The sequence below is a fragment of the Amblyomma maculatum genome, chromosome 6, assembly GCF_055883805.1.
Source record: "Amblyomma maculatum isolate TAMU_Amacu chromosome 6, ASM5588380v1, whole genome shotgun sequence".
NCBI lineage: Eukaryota > Metazoa > Arthropoda > Arachnida > Ixodida > Ixodidae > Amblyomma > Amblyomma maculatum.
In genome coordinates, this window is record NC_139349.1 from 150316730 (window position 1) to 150342151 (window position 25422).

The 25422-nt window shown below is 45.2% G+C and overlaps 1 long non-coding RNA gene and 1 pseudogene across 1 annotated transcript; both read left to right on the plus strand.

Annotated features, from left to right (window-relative positions):
- The first annotated feature begins 1198 nt into the window (after positions 1-1198).
- On the plus strand, positions 1199-7039 carry LOC146187030 (uncharacterized; annotated as a pseudogene).
- Positions 7040-19667: 12628 nt separating this feature from the next.
- LOC146187031 (uncharacterized) lies at positions 19668-23797 on the plus strand. Its single transcript, XR_014708210.1, has 2 exons — positions 19668-20867; positions 21434-23797. It is a non-coding gene; the product is annotated as an uncharacterized LOC146187031 (long non-coding RNA).
- The last annotated feature ends 1625 nt before the right edge of the window (positions 23798-25422 follow it).

Genomic DNA, 25422 nt, shown 5'->3' on the forward strand with positions numbered 1-25422 from the left:
CCACTTTTGCCTTGAGATCTACGCACTAGATTTCATTACCGCAGTTTCGCTCCGTCCGCAGCGCAGACAACGGCAGCTCACTGATAACATCACGCTGTATTTGGACGAGAGGGCCTGCGCGTGCGGGTGTACGCATGGACGGGTGAGCAGGCGGACGGGCAGACATAACATTTTGACTCGCAGAAATGTTGATTGGAAGTTTTCCCCTCGCATATTGAAGGCCCCCCTCAAATTATGTCAAACTTGTTTGTTACAAAACTGGGTTCATTACGTGAGTAAAACCTCAATTATGGCCAGTTTTGTGCTTCAGAGAAATATACTTTGAGTCTTGGACGTCGAGACGAATTTTTTCATATGTATTACATAACTGTTGCAGGAGAAGTGTGCTTGTCAATGCCGAGATTTTTTCTTGCTCAGTGAAAATGATTTTCTCGTCTTTTGCTGGAAGAACGCATTCACATTGCAGACACAAAATCAGATGTTTAAGAAAAGTTGTTATTCACCCCATCGCATTTTGAAGTAGCGGTGAAAAAAGCCTCACCTCTGCTGACTTTTATCGGCTGAAGTGTTGAATAAGTGCATAGAGAGCAAAACTTGCAATGGAAGTGATAGGCACCCTTGTTCCCCAGATGATAACTTTGTGTTCTGTGCACTAGCCATTGCACTTCTTTTGACACAATTAAGAACAAAGCCTGCCTTGAATAAGGCACACAATTATCAATATGGGTCAGCCCTGATTTTATGTTGTGTGTGGCTCAGTGGCTGTACCAAGAGGTAGAGAAATTAGGCACCCCAGGTCAAAAAATGATGCAAACTGCCAAAACAGCACAGTGTGTGCGGGCATGGTATGAGCGATTATAACCAACCTGCACTAATTTAGTTACGGAAAGCATAATTACTTCTGCATGGATAAACACTTGTAGTCGTACAGGTCTACCGCACTAGCCTTGCGAACATCAAACCCTTATCGTGGTTTGGTTTGGTTTGTGGGGTCTAACGTCCCAGAGCAACTCAGGCTATGAGAGACGCCGTAGTGGAGGACTACGGAAATTTCGACCACCTGGGGTTCTTTAACGTGCACTGACATCGCACAGCACACGGGCGCCTTGCTTTTCGCCTCCATCGAAAAGCTGCCGCCGAGGCCGGGATTCGATCCCGCGTCCTTGGGAATAGTAGTCGAGCGCCGTAACCACTGCGCCACCCCGGCGGGATAAACCCTTATCATGGCTGCAGTCCATAAATATTAGGCTGACTCGAGAACACTGATCGCCATCATTTCTATTTCACATTACAGGGTTAGTAGAAAGCAAAAGCCACCCAAAGACAAATTAGATGAAGTGTGAAAATAATTAACCTGCTCTTATCACTTTTATGCCCCTTGTGCTTTTACTATTGCTAAGTATAACAACATATGAGCGCAATGAAAAAATAAGCAGAATGTAGAATCTAATGCAAAACACCTGTCCAATGCTACACAAATTATAAAAACGTCACAAGGGGAAAGTAGACCATAGCTACTCTGTGAGGGTAGTATTCGCTAGATGTGAAACACCGCAAGGACTTGTACGAAACAGCTTTACCACATGTCTTCTACGGAATTTGCAATAAATGGACAATCTGTTTATTCTACAGTCAATGAGACTTCACGCTTATGAGCATGGGCAACGATTTATGGTTTCATTACTTCGTGATACCACTGAACGGTTGCCTTTGGCGGCTGCATGTTTCCCAATTCCCTTTCAAGACCCCTGTCGGCTTCATTTGTAAGGTTTATTTCACTGCAGTACACCCATGAGTTTTTAGGAAAGCCATCATATGTTTACCACTAAAAGAGTTAACTTTATATTTCAGGAGCGAAGCAGCCATGCCAGAAATCAGCACCAGCAGAGATAGCGCAGAAATGGGCACTGCTTCACGTGTGGAACCTAATATGGGCCTCACAGATGTAGAAGGAGTTAACAACGAGCCCTTGCCAGACGTCTCCTTTGAAACACAGGGGAGCGCAGTGGAGACGCCAGTCTCGGGCCATGGCGGGAAGGAGGGTGGTGTCACTAACACACTTCATCGCTGCCATACGGCACCTTGACACTCATAATTGTCCTCAGTCAAAAGAAGGAGGCTTTGTCTTTCAAAAAGAGCGAAAAGTAGGACTGTGGTCTGAGCTGACCTTTCAGTGCAGTAGCTGTGATGAGGTCAGAAAGGTCACTACAGACCCTGTTCAAGAACCAACGCCCCTTGGAGACAACCTGCAGCTTGGTGTCAATGATGCTGCTGTCTGGGCATTTATGAGCATAGGGTGTGGTCATTTTTACATGGAGGAGGTGATGTCAGTTATAGAAGTCCCAGTCATGAGCAAAGGAGCATTTATGCGCTGGGAGGACTGCATTGGAAAGGTAGGAGGATGCATATTCTTATAAAATGTTTTTCTTGTTTTTCAAACTATTGTTTACAAATGTTCTCGGCATGTCTGCATTAATTCTAAGCATTGACGTTTGAGGATAGTTGTTCATACGTGAAATGAACAAAGCTTCTTGGATATCTCTGCATTTAGGAAGCATATTTTTGCGTGTTTTACTACCTGCCCATCCATTTTGCTAAAGATATAAATATAGCTTAAAATAATAATATAAAGAATGGTATGTTTCATGGCAGCTAGCACAGAACCGGGTTAAGTGGAGAAATATGGGAGAGGCCTTCGCCCAGCAGTGGGTATAATCAGGCTGATGATGATGATGATGATGATGTTTCATTACTAATAGTGTCTTTGGAAACAGGCTCGACACCCCAGGTAACCATGCATTTGAGGGGAGGAGCGGAAAACGTGCTTCTGAACTTGTTATGGTAGCAATAGGCTGCTCTTTTTTCTGCACTGCATGCCTTGTTTTGCCTCATAACTGTAAGCACACGTGTCCACAGGTATGACTTACAGCAAGCATGAAAGGGAATCTTAGCACATATTTGCACTGTTAGCATTGCTTTCCTCAGTGTTGTAGCTCGTGATACCATAATGTATAAAAGAGAAAGCGCTGAGGAAAGCATTTATAGGTAGTCAGACATGGGCTCTTACTCGTATACAAGCATGCTTGTGTTCCTCTTTGGCAATAGTCTGGTGTTGTAGTCGAAATGTAAAACCTGTACTGAGGCATGGGAAAGCAGTGGTATGTTGTATACGATGCCACAACCTTTCAAACAGCAGAATCTGTAAAGACACTTCTGCAAATTTCTTTCTTTTTTTTTGCAGAGATAACTAAACTGCTGTTGAGCAACAAATGATGTACTTGAGAGGCATATTTGTACATTCAAACAGTAAAAGTGACAATGACGAAGTAGTAGAGTAAACATGAGGCACTGACCCTACATAGTGGCATCACAGAAGCAGGCAATAGACATTGGGTAGAGGATTGAAACCAGTTCTCTTTGGGTCATTTGCTACTGCACGCCTTACTTGTAACTGACTTAGCTCCTCCCACCAAACAGAAGCCTGAAGCTTAGGTCGTAAACAATGCACAAGGAAGTCCACCACATGCAAGCTGCTGGTGTGGAAGCACAGGGCTTGCATTTGGTCATGTCACTTGGAGATATGTACCACATGCTTTCTGTCAAGGCCTGTCTTTTTGTACTTGTCATTTGCACTTCGAAAGCATGAATCACCTATTAACGTGCACTTTACAATGTTTGTGCACTATGTCTTGTGTGTGGTAATTTCTTTACTCATATGATCCACCTGTTCTGTTTCCAACATTGGAAGAATGTGCTCATTGATCAGATGCTCGAAGCTGGCCAGGAGGAGCGAATGCTGGCTGCTGAAGCAGGTGAGTTCTGTGAGGATCAGACCACCCCATGCATCACTGTAGTATTTGACGGCATCTGGTCACACAGAAGCCATGGCCACAGATATTCAGCAAATTCTGGGGTTGCAGTAGTCATTGGAGAACGCACGCAAAAGCTGCTTTACCTGGCTGTGAGAAACAAACTGTGTAGTACCTATGAGTACTACACAAGTGAACAGAAGGAGGTCAAAGAGCATGCTTGCTATAAAAATTGGACTGCAAGCTCAGGTGCTATGGAAGCAGATATCACTGTGGAAGGGTTCAAAATGAGCAGAGAGATGCATGGCCTGGAATACCGTGCCTTCATAGGAGATGGTGATTCATATATCTACAACCAAATCAGTACCAATGTAGACTACGGTCGTTTCATAAAGAAGAGTGAGTGTGCCAATCATTCCGTGAAATGTTATACAACTCGGCTGTACGGTGTTGTGAAAGAGTGCAAAGGAAGTGCCAGCATTCTAAGCGGGCCTAGGATAAAGCGCATCAAGAATGGTGCCCGCAAGGCAATCGGCCACTATGCCCGCTCCCTGAGGGAGTTTCAGGGTTCTCAAGAGAACAGGCAAAAGCTGATAGAGCAGAGCTGATCTTTTGAATGGGCCAAGTCATATATTTGGCTGCCATAACAAATTCAAACGCTACTTTTGTAATGAAACAAAAGGTGAAAATGCCTGGGAGTGCATTCCTCAGATGCTCAAAGTCAAGATAATGACTGCAGCAAACATGATTGCTGATAAGGCTGCCCGCCTTGTGACAGGGGACACAAGCAACCTTGCTGAAAACTACATGTCTCTTGTTGCCAAGTTTTCAGGGGGCAAACAGATAAACCGCTACCAGAAGGGTTCTTATGAGCATCGGTGTCAGGGTGTTGGACTAAGTTTTCAACTCGGGCCTCAGTGGCATGCCATAGCTATTAAGGCTGCAACTAACGAAAGCCCGGTAGCAGTCATGAAAAAGTATGTCACAAAAAAAGTGCACAAACAGTGCAGAAAAGATTGCACCGGAAACGGCTTTTTGAGGACTGTGATCATCAAAAGCCTAGACGCAAAGACCCCACACCCTGTGATCCTTTGATTCACTATGGGCCTAACTGTGAGCAGCCAGATATGCTGCCTGAGCAGTTCTCTGAAAAAAACTACAGATCTGCTTCAGAGCTTGCAGGTTGATCAGAAACAGCGTGAGCAAATAGAAGAGGCAACACGGGGTCAGGCTTACAATCCAGCCTGGCATGCTGAGAGGCAGCATCGCCTTACAGCATCATACTTCCATGCTGTTTGTAAGAGGAAGGACTCTACGCCATCTGATTTACTTGACAAGGGCCTCGTGCACAGAAAGAGCTTCACAACTGCAGCTCTGGAGCATGGCAGACACCATGAGAAAGAAGCATTAAGCTTGTACAAAACAGAGATGCAAACTGAAGTACAGCCATGTGGTCTTTTCGTAGACCTTGATCATGGTTTTCTGGCTGCTTCACCAGATTGTCTGGTTGGTGATGATGGCATTGTGGAGGTAAAATGTCCGTACACAACAAAAGATCAGGATCCACTTGAAGCTGCTCGAAAGATCTGTGGAAACGTAGACATCACTACTGCTCCTTCTCTTTCGCAGTCTCACCAGTACTTTTATCAAATTCAGGGCCAGCTTCACATTACAAGGCGGCGGTTCTGTGATTTCGTTGTGTACACCACAAGAGGAATCCATGTGCAGCGGTTACTGCGACATGCCGATTTCTGGAGGAATAAAATGGAGCAACTTCTGATTCGATTCTACAGAGACTGCATTCTTCCAGAAATCGTTGACCCGCGAGCAACTCGCTCAATGGAAATCCGCCGGCCAGAGTGGAATAGACTTGCCATTGAACAAACGCAACTCAAAAAAGCCACTTCTAAGAGGAAGAAGGCAATGTCTGCACAGGATCGAGTGAGCCTTGCATATTCGGAGCAGGAAAGGTGCCAATGGACGAAACAATCAAGGCACTTTTTGTTTCATAAGAAAGTTGGTTCAACCAGCCAACTTTGTAACCACTGTGACGGCTGTCATCATGCACCTCTTATTTCATGGTACACACTGCATGGCACTGAGTAGTTGGTTCAGCCAGCAAGAGCTGTGTAACCAATACAATGACTGCCAAAATGCTCCTCCTCATGACATGCCCTCTGTGACAATGAGTAGTTGGTTCAACCAGTGAGAACTGTGTAACCGCTACAATGACTCAAAATGCTCCTCTAGGCGTACCCATGCGTAACATTGAGTAGTTGGTTCAACCTGAGAGAACTGTGTAACCACTACAATGACCCAAAATGCTCCTCCTGAAATGCCGAGTAAGACAATGAGTAGTTGGTTCAACCAGCGAGAACTGTGTAACCACTACAATGACTGTCAAAATGCTCCTGCTCTGGGCATACCCATGCATAACATTGAGTAGTTGGTTCAACCAGCGAGAACTGTGTAACCACTACAAAGACTGCCAAAATGCTTCTCCTCATGACATGCCCTCTGTGACAATGAGTAGTTGGTTCAACCAGTGAGAACTGTGTAACCACTACAATGACCTCCAAAATGCTCCTCCAAAATGCTCCTCCAAAATGCTTCTCGAGGCGTACCCATGCGTGACATTAAGTAGTTGGATCAACCAGCGAGAACGTGTAACCACTACAATGTCACAAGTCTCCTTGTGACAGGCATTACGTCATTTAGTAGTTGGTTCGACCAGTGAGAACTGTATAACCACTGCAGTGCCTGTCAAAATCCTCCTCCTTCTCGTGACAGGCCCTACATGACAATGAATAGTTGATTCAACCAATGAGAACTGTGTAATCACTGCAATAGCTCAGAATGGGTTGTCTTTTGTGAGGAGTGCATGATTGAATAATTATGTATTGGAAGTTATGATCTGTGTTGATATCTCTTCTATTTTCATCAGCCAGGTTCTATCAACTGGAGGACAGTGGCCAATTGTGATCTCAGTGCCTGTTGCAGTTTTGCTGCAAGCCTGATCTCTGCAATATTTCTAGTATTTTACTGCACCTCACTGTATGCTGCCTTAGCCCATGCCTGCATTCCCTTGGGATTTATTGTTACCCTTACAAACCATTTGTGTGGCCAGCACTGACCATCGAACTTAGCCCAGTTGTTCTCTTCCTTTCCTGCTAGGGTATATTTAAAATTTTTGTTACCTTTCCTGTTACAGTCTCATGGGTATGGGCTAGGCACAGCCTTATACAGGATATGCTAATTTTTGCTGTAACATTATTACTTAGTTTTAAAGAAAGCTACAGTACACAACTTATAGGTTGCGTGTTCTTGCTTAGTTGATAAGATGTTGAAGCTTAATTTCTTAATGCACATGCTATAATTAGCTTTCTAGTTAGTCCCAAAACAAAGCACCACATATAAACCTTACAGGGCCCACTTATATGGGGCAGTAATGTGGTCTCAGTTTTTCGGAGCTTTCTGGTACTGTAAATATTTTGTTTTTATTCTAGATTGCAAGGCAGCATATGTTCAATATTTTATGTTGTGTTTTTTATTCCAAACGTGCTGAATTGTGTTTGACACGAGGTCCTCGTTTTACATGCCCATTATTTTCTTGTTTTCTCTCCCATCCTTTGGGAGTGGCCAGCTTGTTGCATACGCCTTGGAAGTCATCTGATAGCACTATACTTTGCACACCATGCCTTTTTTTGTAATCGCTACATATACATTAAGATTTCACCTGTTTGCAGTCAAGTTCTCTCATGGCAAACTGATGAAACATTGAAACAAGCATTGCAACATTGTCCCCAAATTTATTTGTTTCACCATGCATGGTGTGCTTTCGTGTAATGTGGCAGCACAGAATACTATTCTATCACCTCACCTTTATAGTGATAGACTGTATTTTTTTCGTACGCCAATGGCTCTTGAGTTGTGCATTTTATGCATCTGCAACATTGCTGCCCTCGCTCATTTCAGCATCAGACGGAAGCTTTCATGTCTTACTTAGTCTGTTTACGTTATCGGGACACTTCGCCTGCAGAATGTAACGTGAATTATTGGGAAGTAAAAAGACCAGATAACTGTATTTGTGTGCACTAGTTTTTTTCCACTTTCTCATACAAAAATCCCACATGTGGTGTATCTGTGTCAACTTATTTCCTTGCAGGCGACCATCATGCAATGCGCAGTGGTGTCTCTTGAAGGTCGTGCTTACAAATTCAGCAGAAGTTGCAAATAAATGGCTGCCCCAAGTTATGTGCTATGTTTTGCTTATAGAAACAAACATTGCCGGAAGTGAATGGAGCATTCTGTTGCTGCCTCTACACACAAATTTCATGTGATGAGCAAGTCGTTTCAGTTATGTTGTAAATACTAAACAGGAACCCTGATGTATGCATAACACAGGAAGAAAATGCACAGCTAGGTAGGAAAGGGAAGCATGTATGCCTTTGTCTCCCTGCTGATGTATGTATTGTTCGCAGAAGGGGTGCAGTGGGATGAAGGGGGGAGCTGAATGAGCTAGTCTGTTCTCCTTCCTGCCTAGCCCTATCATTACAGGCACAATAAAGAGATTTAGATTGCCGAAGATGTACAAACCTAGATGTGCAGGCGAGGTGGCCGCTATTGTCCCCACCCTGTCGATGAGCGAGCGCAAGCAAGAGTGGTCCGGAAAACCGGTATACGTGTACGTTTACACATCTCCTGCAAGCTAAATCTCTCTGACGTCCGCGAGTATAGGCGAATCTAGCCCAGCGAAACATACCCATCGGCCTATCGTAAACGATTTTTTTTCATCTGTACTCCTTGCGCGACGTCGTCCTTTTGCAGTCGAGTTTCTTGTAGTGGCTGAGAAGCTATATTCAAAACCGTGCTTTTCGAACAGGCGCACGTGTGCCACTGCAAGCTCTAGGGAACGGAGCACGCACCAACGAAGATGTGGACGAGACAATCGCTGGATACCGACGGCCGAAACTATTTCTTGTGGTCCACTGGCCTATTCCATTTTCGATCAATATTTAGGAGTCGAATGACGCACATAACATTTAAACGATGGATCATATGCGTGGTACGCCAGCGGGCGTATCGTGATGTCACGTGGGAGCGTTTTGCCAGCACACCATGCAGCATAACGTGGCGACATCCGTAGCACTCGCTGTCAAACGCATAATCTCTAGAATTTGCGAGAAATGCCACTGGCTACCAAGCGCGCATGGCTGAAGAACCTCACTTTATCAGCCAGAATGCAGAGCAGTGTTCTACTGTTTTACTGTACGCATCTTAAATGAGCTCGCCTGAAAGAGGTAGGTGCACTGGGAACATGTCGTCCAAGCAACCTTCAATCTGTCAAGGCATGTCTTCATTTTGATAAATTTGCACCTTTGTCGCCAGCCGAAAAGGACGCCCGAGGCATGTAAATTTACCAGCATTCGGTTCTGTTTTTGCTAGCCTTGTCACTTGCTATCCGAGCCTGAAGCGCCTAGTAAAATATGAATGCGTGAGGGAGAAAGTACAGGGCCAGAAGTATATTCAGAAAAGCACAAAACGGTGCGAAGCCCCCCAGCGATTGCCCGTGAAGGTTAGCCGCTTAGCACTGCAGGCGATCATCCACTGTTAGCACACAATGCAGGGGCGCAAATGGTGATGCCATGACCATGTTCAGGACCTTTGTGTACGTGAATAGCCCCGGCATAAACGACAGTGCACCTGGGCGCAAAACACGTTGTCATGTCTTGTCACCTAAAAAAAAAAAACCGCTCAGAGCACTAAACACAGCAACCCTGGATGCCAGGAAGAGGGAGGAGGATGATTGAATGCATTCCTTGGTAACGCACGTGGGGCGGCACTACGCGGGACTATCAGGCAAGCAGCAGTCGGGGCATGGAGGTCACCTGCTCGAAATACAATCAAAGGCTCACCATCTTTCGCTCACGGGTGCACGCACTACTCCGTGGCCATAAGAACTTTGTAAGATTTTTCGGGGTTACACCACGCGCTGCAGTGCAATGAGAAGACCAACTTGGAACACTGCACATATTGCCACTCGATATTCAGAGCTTAGCGTAGCCAAACAGTCGATCACATCCCAACTAAATTTATTCAGGAAAAGAAGGACAGGAATCACGACGTCATGAACTATCGCAATACATAGAATCTATTGCTTGATTCGCTATGCACTATGTCGACGCGTCGGCCCGTGCCAATCCATGTGCAGCAGTTGATTTGTGCAAGAGCAAAATACTCTTGACAAGCCGCATCCCCTCCCGCTGCCGACGACTCCCCCTCCCCTTTTCCCCGCCGACCATCCTATCGCATATCCCTGCCTCGCAGGGATTGGCGGGAATACCCACTGTGATGTACAGTGTCCACACGCGCTGTGAGACAGCGCTTGGAAAGAGCCTAGAAAATAGTGGAACGTTCAGCCGCCTTTCAAAGCGCCCTTTCTGTAATGTCCATTCATCGGCTCTCATTGTTCCAAGGTCGCATAAGCCACGCGATATTCTTGGCGCAAGTCAGGTGCATCTGACCGCTACCCAAAACAGACCCACATTGAAAAACACAAACATACCACTTGGTTGGATAGAAATAACTGAAGTGTCCCCATCTCAAGCAAAATTACTTCGCTCTTCTCCACTTTTGTAGGGAAAACAATTCCTGGAAAACATTTCCCGGTTATACACATTACACTTCCTGGACAGTCCTCACAAGATATTTTCCGAATCAGGTCAACCGCTGCAGTCGGAGAGCACTACGCACGCATGTGAACATAGAACACGAATGTAGCATGTCAAGCGTTGCACGGAAATCACTCCCACAGGATGACAGCTCAGTTTGCTTAGGGACTACGGCGTGAGACATCACTGCATCAAACAATTTATGTAGTTATTACTGTTCCAAGGACATCAACAACGGCGTCTATCCCTTTCGCGCTCCAATGCGCGCCGTCTGTTCGACGGTCTGCGCCGATCCTCCTGGAAAAAAAAAAGTTATTGTAAATCGGAACACTGCAAAAGACATGGACAACAACCTTTCTTTTCGTGTTTATCGCTTGGCCGAAGCGGCTTACATCCGTATTGTACGTTTTTTTTTCGCCAGTTGTTTGAAGAATGTCGAACCAATTACTCGCCCAACAGCACGCTATATAAGCTCTTACATACCTCTCAAAAAAGCAATATTTCACGCGCCGCTTGCCGCGCACAAACAAGCGATGAATTTGCAACGCCAGCACGCTGCCTGCGAAGGAATGAAAGCGATCATTAACATTTGCTGGATTAAACGCTCATGATCTCGAGCTTACCTGTGCTTTGCTCAAGAATCCACTGGTTTACAAAATTCAGAATTCGCCAGTGCCTGGCATTGCGGGCTGCGCGGGCGACTGGCGGCAACGTCAACCGTACAGCGCCCGTACAGCGCCCACGCAGCCACTCCACAATATGTGCCAGGGTGGCAACAAGCCTTTGGGCATCACCCATGGTCCGCGCCTGCAAGTAAATAAACACAAATATGAAAACGCAAGCACAAATGTTACTCATCCACAAAAGCGTACCCTGGTTAAGATCGTTAGTCCCGACCAGGACGACGACCATGGGCTTTACTGTGGCCACCCTGCGCAGCCGATTCAATATCTGATCTGCCCTGGCGCCCGGAATAAGAGTAGGGCTCTCTGCGCTGTGAAAGTGTGGAAAAGACAATGCAGGTTAGGTACGTAGATAATAACCATAACTTCCACTACTGCACATGGCAGAATTAAACAAAGTATTCTCACCGGTGTTTCTGCGCCTCAGTCCAGAAACCAGCTCCGCTAAACGCATAAGCATACTATCACCAATTAATTAGTGATGGTCTAGTGAGGCGGGATTGTTTTGAAACATCTGCATCAGAAAATTAAAAAAGACTGAAAATTTGTAACGTGGTTTACACAGCAGGGAGCTGACGGAAAATGTTGATGAAGATAAGTGTACTTACCGCCGGCGCCATAGTGCAGAGTGAAGTTGCTCTGCCCCTCACTGGTACTTGTACTAGTTTGCCCATTTGAGGAGGATGGGAGGGGGGGGGGTGACTGCAGAGGTATTTGGTAGTGCAGGGCAGCACTGAAAACACTTTTCCTTTGTCAAATTCCACCTTTCCAAGACAAGTTGAAACTGCTCTCTTCTAGACATTTTTCCTTCCCAATCAGAAACAACAAAAGGAAGGACAAATACCCAGAGAAAACGCCCTCCCTCTCCAATAACCAACTCGGCATGCAATATGTCAAATTCATGTAACAATGCTGCAGTCCCGAGCACCAGAGCTTCCTGGGCCCGGTATATTTGTGCACTTCTAGCTAGCATGGTCAGCACTCCCACTCGCATTATTTGAAGAAGTGAGCAGAGGCAAACTTCCCTTTCTAAGTAAACTCTCGAATGTGAAGTTGACTTCAGGATGTCTCAGCCAGACATGTCACAAAGGTACAATGCTTGAATACCACTCCTTCATATGTAAAAAAGAGGATGAAAGGGGTGGAGATTGTCCAGCGCCTTGCTGCTCCAGTGTGACTGGTTTCGGCCCATTCGTCGCTCTCCCTCCCTATCTCACTTTCGCGAATCGCCAGCATGAATGCGCCATTGAAAGGCTTCTGCCACTGTTCGCTTCAACAAAGACTGCGAGAGTGGCGTCTGGGAACAATAACTTTTGGTTGGAAAACAAGCCTTGGAAAACAAACACCCTCCCCCTATGTAAAAGCTACAATTGACATTATTGCAATAGCGCAGCTGTTTTGCGACCGCCAAGAAGAGTATGTTTGACAGGACGGGTTATGGAGAAAATGGGCACAAATTCGTTTTCCAAGCAGTGGTTGAGTGCAAGGCCTCCAAAAAGTTTGCAGAGGGGGCTCGCGGTGGTGCTGGAAACCCTGAACACAATTTCCAAAATTCATTGCCTGTCTAAACAACTTCTTTCGGAAGCAGATCCGGTTTCAAACACTCCACAGAGGAAGGATTTTGACAACTCTCTCACATGATGCAGAGGCTACAATTCATGATCTAGAGGAAAGCAGAGAGTGTCAGTGGAGTGAAAGGAATGAATGAATACCTGGAAGTCCCACTCGATCGAGGACGTGGTGCGTAAAAGACCGAGATACCACTGGTTCTTAGCACAAGAAGACCATCCACTCAAAAGTGAAAACACAAACAGTCCATTAGGGAAGGACCGCCGAGTGAAAGTTCTTTTAGGTGATAAAACATGACACGCAGGCTGCGTGCACGCGTTTTGCGCGCATATACTGTGGTTTATGCGGGGGCTATTCTCGCGCACGAAGATCCTGAACATAGTCACCGCATCACCCTTTTCACCCCTGCATTCTGTGCGAACAGTGGACGCTAACCTGCAGTGCTAAGCCGCTAACCTTCACGCGCAATCGCTGGGGAGCTTCGCGCCGTTTTGTGCTTTTCTGAATATACTTCTGGCCCTGTACTTTCTCTCTCACGCATTCATATTTCGCCATCAGGCTCGGATAGCAAGTGACACGGTTAGCAAAAACCAAACAGAATGCGCAGAATCTTCCGGTAAATTTACATGTCTCGGGCGTGCTTTTCGGCTGGCGACAAAGGTGCAAATTTATCAAAATGAAGACATGCCTTGACAGATTGCAGGTTGCTTGCACGAGATTCTTCATCCGTGCGCGTGCTTGGTAGCCAGTTGTATTTCGCGCAAAATATAGACATTATGTGTTTGACAGCTAGTGCTACGGATGTCGCCACGTTGTGCTGCATGGTGTGCTGGCAAAAGGCTCGCACGTGACATCACGATACGCCAGCTTGCATACCACGCGTATGATCCACCGTTTAGATGTTATGTGCGTCATGCGACTCTCAAATATTGCTCGAAAAAGAATAGGACAGTGGGTCACAAGAAATAGTTCGGCCAGCGGTATCGAGCGGTTGCCTCCTTCACATCTTTGTTGGTGCGTGCTGTTCCCTAGAGCTTTCAGTGGCCCACGCGAGCCTGGAACTGTGCTCTCGGATAGCACCGTTTTGAATGCAGCTTCGCAGCCGCTACAAGAAAATCCACTGCGAAAGTACGACTGCAAATGCCTAAGAAACAAATAAAGAAAGAAAGAAATAAAGTACAGATGAAAAAAAAGTAAAAACGAAGGGATTCACGCTGCTGAACCGAATGTCGAGCGTTAGCTGAAGTGAGAATAGACACTGTATTTGCTTATTTTCCTATTTATTTTATACGTGCATGATGTCTCGCCCATTTCCTAGCCAATTCCGTTTCGTGAAGTGTTCTGTCCCATGGATTGGTCGGAAGGATTGCGGCATCCATGGTGAACCATAGATGCACAGGACCCGAAAGCTGGTTCGGCGTCCATTTTTTCATAATACCAAGTGCCTATAGCACCGCGTGGCCTCCGCGCTTAGCCGCAACGGCGACGAAGCAGCTGTTGACGCGTGAGGAGCACTTGGGATAGTTTGTCTGGGCACGATGACGAAGATGACGATATTTGCTGCACAGCGTGACAGTGTATTGAAATTTGACACAAGTTTTACCGGCGATAGCATAGCCACCGCAGAAAATATTTTGCAAATTGTAAAGCAGCACGGGGTACTCTAAAAGCAAAAGTCTTCTCCAGTTTTTGGCAGAAAACGGTTTGCATGACTTTCGTTAGTATGCTTTATGAAAAGTTAGCGAAATAAACAAAACAATGAGCATAACCCCCCTCCCCCCCTTCTCGCTGGTAATGACTGCCGAATGAGCACTGAAACATCAATAAAAAAAAAACGATAATTGAGCAGTATGTTGTGAACGTAGGTATAAGGACGCGCCCTGGACGCCTCATGCCCACACGCAGTGACGCGGGTGAGGGTAAGTGGGTGCACATAAGCGACACGTCTCTAGTAATACGTACGTCTCCGATACGCGAACAGAGTCTGTAACAGTAATAATAAGCAAAAATAGTTTGGATGTACATAATTAAGTCCTCATTGGTCGCTGCACTATGGGACAGGAGCAAAAATGAGAATAGGCATTCGTGTATACGAAAAAATTCTGCCATTGTACGCTCTCTTTCTCTCATACTATTTCGAGTGCGTGTGTGTTTTCTTGATTTGCAGGACTATCGGCTGAAGATTTATAGAATGACATCTTGGAAGAAGGCCGCTGAGCAGGCAACAAAACAGAAGAGGCACACACAGACACAAGGAAAACGCTGCACTGACAACTATATTGATCTCAACACGCACATGTTAGACCAGCTAGCTCAACGTTCTACTCTATTATTATGGAATGAGAGTATCAGGTGCTTCTTGCACAGAGATTCTGATACAGGGCTTTGGACATTCGAGGATTGTGCCACCGGGAAATCGTTACGGAGGCATTGCGAAGCTGATATAACAACGTGAGGTGTTGTGGACGGGTGTCTTCCATATGGGGCATTCGTGGTACGACAACAAATATTTGTGTTCTAATTTCTTAACAGTGGTTTCATAGAGGTTCTTTTATTGAGACTGCAACACACGGCGAAAACGTGGGAAAAAAAGGCGCAATGAATTGTGCGTAGAAGTTATGAGCGCTGCTTCTGACATCTGCCCCAGACTTGTCCATGCCGTCGTTATAAAAGGGTTCTCGCTCTGCAAACTAACAGACTACCACTTTCGAATTTTTGCAGACGGCCCAATGAGCAAGTAAATATAACCGCCAAAGATATTTTTCTTTTGGTGTTTGATTGAATCACTAGTCATGTACAAAATACGTATCTCCGCTTGAAACAGGTGAGCAGAATGGAGTACACAGTCGTGCGAGGTGACGCGCTCAGCTACCGCACAAGCGAGGGCATTGAGACACGCTATAGCGCACCGAGTGCCAGTGCGCCCCCAGAGACGCATCTACTGGGAGTAAATTGAAAATGCTAAGACCTTTTGTATCCGGTAGAGCACAGAGTGCAAACAGCAGCGGTCAATATTGGCATGCATACCGCGTACCGTTCTCACGTGCTCGTTCTGGATAAGGTGGTAATTAAGCTTTGCTTCCGCTGTAGACGGTTACTCAAAACCGTTTGGAGAGGAGGGAGCATGACACAGCACACATGTATTCATAAAAATACTTAGTCTGAATTCACATAACAATTAAAAACGAAAGGTTTGAGCAACATGCAGAAGTGGAAAATGAACTTGTACGCATACGTCCGGTGAACATTATCGGACACTGGAACGCCTATTAGTACGCGTTGAACAGTCCGGCCCGACACACGGTAGAGATAAATATCGAAGTAAATAAACGAAACACAAACGTGCGTGTTTCGTTGTGCGCAGCCACAGGACAAGCATTCTTGTAAATTTTTTCACTGCCTGCATGCCAAGTCCATTGTAGAACGGTTTATTGTAGCCTAAATTTTCAAAAACATTATTCACTGAAGAAGCTGTAGTACAGCGGAACATCAATTTCTTCAATCGCTGTTTTTTTTTTTTTTTTGGGGGGGGGGGCACTGCTGTTGCATGTGGTTATGGACGGTATAATATCCGCTCTCAGCAAATCATCAGAAGTGCCAGAATTCGCTTTTCTAATTTTTATTTTGATCACTTACAACACTCAGCTTCTATGGTCAACTTTGCAGAAATGCTGCCGTGGACCGTACTGCACTGCGTGGAAATAACAGTTTCGAATGCAGACAACCTAACATAAGCAAAGCGACGCCGCTGAGAGAACAGCTGGGAGCATTTCAGTGCGATCATAAAAAGACAGCATAGCAGAGAAGTGCATGCCTAGAAGTGAACAGAATTACCGGATTCCTCCTGCCCACACGCAGTGGCAGTGATGGGGCTGTGTGTGTGTGTGTGTGTGTGTGTGTGTGTGTGTGTGTGTGTGTGTGTCTGTGTGTGTGTGTGTGTGTGTGTGTGTGTGTGTGTGTGTGTGTGTGTGTGTGTGTGTGTGTGTGTGTGTGTGTGTGTGTGTGTGTGTGTGTGTGTGTGTGTGTGTGTGTGTGTGTGTGTGTGTGTGTGTGTGTGTGTGTGTGTGTGTGGGAAGGGGGTAGGGGGGTTGAGGTATGCAAGAAAATCGCGCAGCAAAGTACATAGTGAGTACAGCTTATCGGACTGCAGTTGCAAGACTTTTGAGTCACTTCGATTCTTTTTGTGAAAAAGGTGCTGTCATACTGACCATTTCCTATCATGCTCGAGAACTTTTCAGCTCCCATACTTGCTCACCATTCCAGGCGAAAATGGAGAAGTTCGCTTCAAGAGCTTTTTACCAAACGTTTCCTTGATCATCGCGCTGACAAGTTGCTGGAGAATAATTAGGTGCAGCGAAAGCCCATTCCAGGCTTTCAGAAATGCACATCGGGTCTCGCCGCCTGTACTTCTCAAGCCAGAATGCCTGGTCAGGTTTGCCAGTGTCCTTTTGTGCCAGAATAACATATAGCGCGAAAGTGCTCTAAGGTGGGTCCGCAGATGTCTCACGCGCCTGTGCGCACTCTAAATACTGGCTGGCAGGTTTTCGTGCCTCTGCAGCTGAAGGGAGGCAGGCGAAGGGAGACATGTCTTTGTCACACTGCCATGGGATGCATTGTTTGGAGTAGGGGGTCGGATGGGGTGAAAGGGGGACTTGAATGAGGAGAACCAGTCAGAAAAGGAGGAAGAGAAGAGATGTACACCAGGACGACTGAAGTAGCCCATTGTCCACGGGCAGGGACTGAGGCCAATGACCTTCGCCAAGCCCACCACCCCTTCGTAAATGAATTTTCGCCAAGGTGAGCTTGGGCAATACAGCCCGGCAAGCGCAATTTCTAGTGTGTTTTATTGACTAGTCTATGCTCCTCAAACACAAAGTGATGCGCCGAAGCAAAATCTTCCCGAGGCAGGATAAGCAGATCAACAAAATTACTCATCATCATGACTATTAACAGTACACAGTAAAAGTCTCTTTGGTATCCTTCAGACGTAATAATTTGCCATCTGCATCAAAACGAGGGTGCATAGTCCTCAGGACGAAGCGGCAGTTTGAGCCAATTGGTAATACAAATGAAAGCAGGACGTAATAGGAACACAGTGCTTGTCATGTGTGCCTTTCATGCCCTTGTTCCTTTTGAGCTAAAACTCCTTCTAAACATAATCGACCATTTGCGGAAAAGTGAGCGCCACCTGTCGTCCAAAATGGGAAGCTTCGCCGGCACTTCTGGTTGGAGAGGGCTTCTCGAACTGGCATGCGCAAGGCAGCGTTCGGCGTTTCGCGTGCGCTTAAATCGTTGTTTTAGTGTTGCTCTTTTGCTGAAAACGTGCATATGCTGAAGAAAGAGGATGACATAGAACGATGTAGAGCAGCGGCGTTTTGGGTTTTAGCCAGAATAATGACCAAGTATGAGCAATACGTGCAGTTTGCGTCCTCAACTGTTCGCCAGGCGCATCGTGGCCGATGCTTAAAGGAGGAAGGCCATGTCAGGAACTTGAATCTTCATACCACTAATCAGTTTTGATGAGAGTGAGCACCATCCATCAAGACCGCAGCGTTTATGCGACAATGCCATGGTTCGCTGTTGATTCGGGCCACATCGTTTGAACTCACTGCGATTGCATTGCGGGGTGAGATATTTTGCTCAGAAAGATGTGTATCTCTCTTGTGCAGAATGCTGATACACAAAATGAATGTGTATTGCATGGGCGCTAATGGGCGGACGAGTGTTACAGTGACTTGGGGTGCACTATTTTGTAACACGCGCAAATGGTTTTCTGGGTTTTCTGATGTAGGGCGAGAGTTCCTGCTGACTTCGCCCCTGCAGCTTCTTATGTAGGCCAGGCTTTACTGATTAATAAACGACTCGTATTTTCTCAACCACGCTCGCGCTCATACGCGAGAGCTTCGCTTACTGACGGACCGCTTCCTGCGTAGGCTGCACTCTGCCGTGCTCCCGCTGTTCAGATATAGTGCACCTTGCTATTGTATTTTTGGATTTACGGTGGATGTTCATACAAGTATATAAAATTCATTTCCAACCGAATCTGTCGATGCAAGAACTCTTATAAAACCAATATGTGTTCATTTGGCAGCAAGCGCCAAATACAGCAAGAACGCCCAGCTACTACTGAACGGGCCGGTTGGGCGTATGTCGTCGTGGTCCTCGTTATACCGGGTGTCCCAGCTAACTTGAACCAAGGGGTACAAAATAATATATTTGAGGTAGGTCAGTGAAACCAATTGCATTCAACTGCCAGCCTCCTTGGACACTACAGGCAATTTTTTGTTTTGCAATTACTTAATTAGCTAATTATGTTAATTTATCTAATTTATTAAATATCAACTTTAGACCAAAAATGTCAATTGGAAAGTTGTAGAGTACCTTCAGAAACCCCCTATTTCATTAATTGCGATAAAGAAAGTCTCACGTGTATCGTTTTTTCCGGGCTCAGAAGAAAGCCCGCGAAATACAAATAATACCACGTGACTAGTGCATTTGTGCGCCGCGATTGTGGTGCTCTCAGTCGTGGTTTGAGCGAACGAAATCAGCTGCGGCCGTGTCTTCTTGGCCCCGTTAAAGCGGCAGGCCGATATGCCTGCGATGGCTTCTTCGCCCGCGTCAGACAGCCGGCCCACGTGACGGTGCAGTAGCAGCGAGAGCGGCGAGCCGACACCACCGACATTCTAACAAGGCATCCTTCTCTCCCATCAGCGAACGTCACGACAAACGAATGAGCGATAAGGTATCAGCCACTGAATCTGCGCATACAGGCTTGGGTAAAGGGGCGAGATGACATCATGTGACTCGACTAAAATTAGCGCTGCACCTTCATTTGCCGGTTATTTATCGCCGTCCACCTGTCGTGATGTAGGCTGCTGCGGTGCGCAGGGGCCCGATCCTGGATATTCGCCTTCCCCTGGCGGCGCCATATTGTCTTTCTGATTGGCTCTGAAAAGAGTCACGTGCTTCAAACTTGTGGCGCGAAACCATCAGTTGAGGCAAGCACTTTTAGCGGTTACGTCAAAATGACGTAGCCGTGAAAATTGATTTCAACCGGAGCTATCCTTGTTGCCTGGATGACAAATACGAATGATTTTGGAGTGGAAGCAAAGTTACTGATGGTGGTTTGGAGAACACTTACGCTCGATTAACCAATGTGATGAAAATAATGGCATACTGGGAAGGAGCGGATGCTCAAATTTGATTGGCTGAAGCTATGTCACGTGAAACACGTGATACGCAAGCATATTTAGATTACGTCAAATTGACGCGTCATGACGTAACTGATGTGCCGCCATTACCGAAAATGCTGACGTTTGGCCGCCATAATTTCGCCGAGTGGCGAGGTGCCCGAATTATGCTAATGAGACTATGGCGACAGGCAAGCTGATTTATGCAGCTGTTAGCCTACCGTAGTTTCTTAGCTTGTTATTAAAAGTAAAAGGATAACTTTATATACACCTTGCTTGGCTTTTTAAACGCAATAGAAAGGCAAATTATGAGCGCGTATGAAATAAAGGACGCTTGAGACAATCTCTAATGGGGGCAGAAGCGTGCGGCCGCGTGACGGCGCTAACTGCTTTCTTATTTCAAACCCTTTCTTCCCATGGTAAGAAATCATTGGTCTGCGCGGTTATGATAACCCCAGCAATGGCGGCGGCCATGGAGGGAGGCATGAAGGGAGGTACGCTTTCATTATAGTGAACTAGAATATATATTCTAGTTCACTATAGCTTACATGGAGGAAAGAAAGAACTTGTACGCTTATGAGTGGTCTTCGTGCCGTTCGTCGTCTGCAAGTAGTGATCGAGGATCTGCTGCAGCACAGCAATGCTGTCAAATTGTCTTGAAAGATAGCTCGTCAGTACAGTCAGATCAGTCATCTGACGAGGAGTGTAGTGTGGCGGCTTTGCAAGCTCCGAGGCGAGAATTGCCCTGCGCTCGGAATGTTGAGCTACTGGTGTTTCGGGTGTGATCGCCAGTGGTGAACGCCTCTGATGTTGGATGGCACGAAATGTATTCGTTCGGCCGAGCAACAAGCTCCCGGAATGTGTCGGGCTTCTCGATGGGTGTCGACCTGCAAGGCAACGCAGTCAATCTGCTGGAAATGGTGCAGCACGTCGAGCATCACAGAGGTAAGCGCAATAGGAAAACCTGTAAAGGTGACTGTTCATACAGCGTCATTCGCATTCAAGTTGTACGCAGGCGGGAAATGACTGAAGATTAAAGGAATACTCACAGGACGCATGCGGCGAATCCGATATTTTTAATCAGCATTTTGCGTTGATTATAGCTGCATATTTCTACGACGCATTATAATTTTCTTCAACTTCTCTACACTGCACGAACTTAAAAAAAAAAAAAAACTGAGTGTGCTTGTAGTTGTCAAGATTTCTTGGTTAATGGTTTCGACGACCGAGAAAGGAAAAACAAGTGAAATCGCCTGATATAAGTCGTTCCTTTAATTTCAAAAAAAAAAAAAGAAAAAGTTAGCCGTCACAATACAATTTCCGCTACCAAGCCGTCTTTACCTGTTACGGAAATGGTTCACTTAGGTTTAGGTTTTGCACCGACCATTTCTTGCATTCATAGATTACACTTTACCGCAGCTTAGCTTGCAGCTTTGACGATTTTGAATGTTCCTGTGCCATGCGTGTTTGATATTTTATTTGCATATAATTTAGGCACTAAACATTTGCAGGTGATCGTGTGGACCTTGTGCAACCGTTGCAGCACTTCCAATCCGAGTCATCATGTGGGCGAGAAGTCCTGGGGCCATATTCAACATCATTAACCTCTCTGCTAGGCTTGTATAATCTGGAAGGCCACGCCTTGTCCCTGGACGGCCACAAGTGATCAATGTGCACATTCTTACTGCTTCATGTTCGATAGCGTACTGCTGAAAAGCCATCCAAGTTTTAATTTTTTCTGTGGTTTTGGGATATAACCATCTCTTTGGTGTACATTTTGTTGATATCATGTGCAAGAACCAAGTTCAGCTTTGGGGTGGCGCAGTGGTTACGGCGCTCGACTATTATTCCCAAAGACGCAGGATCGAATCCCGGCCTCGGCGGCCGCTTTTCGATGGAGGCGAAAGGCAAGGCGCCCGTGTGCTGTGCGTTGTTAGTGCACGTTAGTGCAATGTTAGAACCCCAGGTGGTCGAAATTTCCGGAGCCCTCCACTACGGCGTCTCTCATAGTCTGAGTCGCTTTGGGATGTTAAACCCCACAAACCAAACCAAACCTTTCCTTGGTGCTATAATTTTTTGTCTACCATCTGTAGACATACTGAGTGTATTCTTCTACAAGTGCTGTGGCCCTTGCTGAGAGCTGTCATTCTTTGTTGTATACTTTGCTTTTTTGTGTTCTGCTTAAACTCAGTGTGCATTTTATTAAGTGCTTCATGTCACTGAAACACAGGAAGGTACAAAAATGTTCTCCTTCTACCTCCAGAAGTGCCATTCTGAGTAGGACGTGCGTGCACCAATAGTTCACAATTCACTTTGGTGTTTGTGGCAAGCAGGCAGTCTGCGATGTACTACTTCATTGAGAATATTTGACATACGTGCACCCTGGTGGATGTGTCTGCAGTCGTTTACCATAGCAGAGTCCATTTCGTTACACCTATCTTGTGTGCTACTAGGGTGAAACGTGAGGTGCCCACTGTGTTTTTCCACAAACTGCAGAGTGAAGCGAGCTGTGCTTCTTTGTATTTGGTTGCCTTTATGCTTGTTTTCTATTGCTTCCTTCATATGCTGAATGTAAATGAACAGCAATCAACTAGTTTTCCCAAGGATAATCTGTGCATCTATTTGGTGGTCATTGTCTTTCATTGTTGTATGCACGGAAAATGAGGCCCCCGCCAACTTGTCAACCCATTTTGGCAATTTTAGATTCCACTTTTGCAAAATTTGCCAGTTTCATTTTGCACCGCAATTACTGATGCTTTGTAGTGATGTTAATCAAGATCCCAGATAACCTGTTTAACCTCTGCATCATTTGTGTGGCTCGGCTATCAATGAACATTTTTGTATTCTTCAGTTTTTTCACAAAGGAAACTATTGACTTCTCTGTTTTGTAACTAGGTGATATTGATGTGCATGTGCACCCACTGGCAAAAGTTCTTGAAGGTGGCTTCGCAGGGGAAAGAATGCATTCATTTGTGTACGAGATAAATTGCTTGACATTTCATGTTTCACTATATAATCCATAGTCACAATAATGATGCACAAGCGCAGGAATGAAATAAAAACTTTTTGATAAGATTGTCCTTCATAAATTTTTGACTGCAGCTCTACAAAATGCTTTGCTCCTTTTGTGCATTGCTACATATCTTGTTCCATAAAATATCTTTCTCCATGATAGCGTTGTGTGTAGACCTTCCATACCCCTATTATGAGGCTGCTATCTGGGCCAGTTGCTTCTTGACACGTTCTTGCTGCTGCCACATGCCCTCCGGCACTCACATATGTTAAAAGAGGGTTGGTTGGTAAAGCTCTCATATTCATGCTCTAAGCCACTGGAGCATGGCTTCATCACTCGAGATGTTTATCGAATGATTGCAGCTGTGTATAACTGCTTCATTATTTTTTTTTTCTGTTAGTTGCTTTTGTAGCCTTATCTTCATTGTTCTTTGTGAGCTTTAAATTGAGAATTTTAAGGAAGGGGCATAAATTTTATGCCAATCACTTTCATTTCGTTTATGTAGAAGCACTTTCAAGGAAACTTGTGTTTCATCATCACTTTTCAACATTTTGTACCATTGTGCTAGTACTGAGTTGTATAACTTTTTGCTCTCATAAGTGACAGCTGCACTAGTTTCACTTACACCTATCGTATTGTCACATGTGTTTTCTACGTTATCTAGTATCCCTATGCTTTCCTATTATATCAGCTTCAGCAATCCTCTCTGCATATAACCCTCAGAATGTGTTCCATATTTTGCACGTCTGCCATGTGTACAGCCTAAATTGAACACCACAATATATTCTTAAGATTGCATTCAAAAGATAACTTCCTGAAGGTACAATCCTATTGAACACAGTAGACGTCATACTATCCATAAGTCAGCTATTCTTTTTCATGATGTATTGAAGAATTTGTGAACAAAGCGATTTCATTTTATCTTGACCACATTCATCTGTCGTTTCTGTGGTACAGCCTCTGCCACAGCTGCATCTATAACTTGGCTGTTGGCACTGTGGTCAAATATCTTGCGAGCCAGCAGAGCCTAATGTAGCGTAGATGTTCAGCTATTGGCTTCTTGCTTTTTTTTTTGATGCAGCAACGTTGAAGTCTCTTTTCTGCACAAAACGCGACGTTGTGAGTGGAAAATCTTGGGCACATTTCAGACAGGTGACATGGCCGAGTACTCAGTGTGATGTCTCTGGCTTCACCTTTGAGATGAATGTGTGAGGTGATAAACCTTGCAGGATCTTTGGGACAGGCAACCCTTAGGCCATGGAAACGCATCCGTACAGCTTGGTTAGAGTGGGCTTTATAGGTATCTGGACAAGTGGTCTTCCACATAATTGAATAACTTACAGGTATACGCTACTGATATGTATCATAGAATAAATACTAGGTGTTAGCAGTAGCAAAGTCGATTCACACGAATGAGAGTCTGCAGACAGGAGCCATAAAAGCTGTTGTGTCATAGCGGTAAATGTTGAGCTTGCGTGTCTCCACAATTGTTTTTAGAGCATGAAGTTTTCAAGTGCTGTGCTGGTTTGCCTGATAGCCGTCACATTGAGTGACTTGCTGAAATAATGCTTAAGGCTTGTCTTCCTGAGACAAACATTTCTGCTTTTTGGTAGACTGCATAAAGGGAACATTCTAGGTGTGGCAGGCATTTATGCACAGATAAAATCATTCTTACACACACTATAACTACCTTTGCCCTGTCCATAACAGAATCAGGGAATACTTGCTCTGTCCCAGGTGCCGACTACCATTTAAATGACGTTGAGTTTCATAATCTTTGATACTGGTAATACTGCGGAACGCATAGCATCCCTTGACTGTAGTTGCAGCCTAGTGGTTTGAGCATTTGGGGACCAATCCTCAGTGGTGTTGGGTACTCATTGGTAAAATAGTGGGTGCTTGCTTTGCTGGTGCTGGGGTTATCTTGGGCCAAACACTTGGGGAATGGGTTTTTGACCCTATCTTGTGTTCCCTTGCTTTGTATAACTAAATTTTCTTCTTTGGTCTCCAAGGCCGTGCCACCTTTCAGATATGGCGATGAGCTGTACAAGTATAACAATACTGTAATTACTTGAATGCGTGACAGCCTTTCATTTTAGGCTGTGTATTGTAGACTGTGCAGTGCTGTAAATAAATTTTGTATTGTTTTGTATATTGTAATTTTCAGTTTTCTTATAAGCAAGGCTTCATGTCAGGTGCATGTAAAAAAAAAATGCCAAAAAGTACTGAAAGCAAATGATACACCAATTGTTAGTCAACGACGAGCTGTTTAAAGCTACAGGGAATGTGTTATGTGAGTAGCAGGTCTCTTAAAGTGTGCATGTTTTACCAAAATAAAGGACAGAAGCTATACTGCAACCTGTTGGAAAAACCATGCATACAAGACACACTAGCTGCAAATCATACGCTCATTTAAATCACGTTTAGTTTTCCAATGATATGCAATCAGAATATCGAAAAAGTAAATTCCATGCTTTATTCCCATAT